The sequence below is a fragment of the Penaeus monodon genome, chromosome 29 (genome assembly GCF_015228065.2).
Source record: "Penaeus monodon isolate SGIC_2016 chromosome 29, NSTDA_Pmon_1, whole genome shotgun sequence".
Classification (NCBI taxonomy): Eukaryota; Metazoa; Arthropoda; class Malacostraca; order Decapoda; family Penaeidae; genus Penaeus; species Penaeus monodon.
The window spans coordinates 1,070,519-1,071,487 of record NC_051414.1 but is presented as its reverse complement, the minus strand read 5'-3'; the positions used below and the strand labels follow the sequence as shown (position 1 = coordinate 1,071,487).

At 37.4% G+C, this 969-nt stretch overlaps 1 protein-coding gene across 1 annotated transcript in view; it reads right to left on the bottom strand.

Moving 5' to 3' along the window:
- The window catches only part of LOC119591877 (carbohydrate sulfotransferase 15-like), a gene marked incomplete at its 5' end in the record, with an annotated part of 29,200 nt that extends 28,231 nt beyond the window's left edge, over positions 1 to 969 (bottom strand). Inside the window, 1 exon segment of the mRNA XM_037940615.1 lies at positions 823 to 969.

Genomic DNA, 969 nt, shown 5'->3' with positions numbered 1-969 from the left:
AACCCTAACCCTCTTTATGGTATTAGATATCTTAAAGAGTGACTGTCTTTAGCATCCTCCCTGCCTCGTAAATCTCCCGCTGCGATAGCGCTCCGGCTCTTTGTCCTCGTAGTTTAAACACGTTTTTGTCCTCGTAGTTTAAACACGTTTTCAATACATTTTCCGCAATAAAGATAGCACTTAAAAGAAGTTTTTTCCCCACTTGTATGGCTTTTATGAGAGGATTTCGTTTCTCGTTTAAAACCCCGTTTGTTTACTTTTTACGCGTTGATTCGTGTATAATAGAAGAGGTTTTTTTTTCTAAACCATGAACAAGAATTAATAAGACTAACCATCAGCTGCCAGAAACAACGAAACTTTGGTCGTAAGATTTTCAATTTCTCCAAAATCATAATAAGAAAAAATATCAGAAATGTCCAGCACACATCCTCGATATCATGCTGAACTTCTAAATAATTTCCAACAGACTATGGATACTCATAACAGCTGGTAAACAACAAAATCCCTAGAGATGTGTGTGTAACCATGTCTTAGCGGCCGTTCATTGCATGTCCCTCGCTGGCTGCGAAGAAAAGAGTGACGCTCCGTTTAAACAAGGCCATGACGTCATTCAATTGGGTTGTTATACATTTTTTCTCCTTTTTTGAAAAAAAAAAAATCCTGACGTGAATTTTCCTGAAAGTTTTGTTTCGTCATGATGCATCTGTTGGGCATGCAGAGAGAAGTATTAAGGAAATTGATTCGATAAAGAGATTTAATTTAAAAAGGGGTATTCCTTTACAAAACTTCTACAATCTTCCGTAAATACTAGATTTAGATTACCTTCTTTTCCTCACATGTCCGGAGAATTCTCAGTAGCGACGCAGTAATTATGTCCCAGTAACTTCAAACAATCGTAATACGTCTTTATCAACGTAAAACAGGAACCACGTGTTTTTCCCATACAAGATCGGCAGACACAATTTTCCC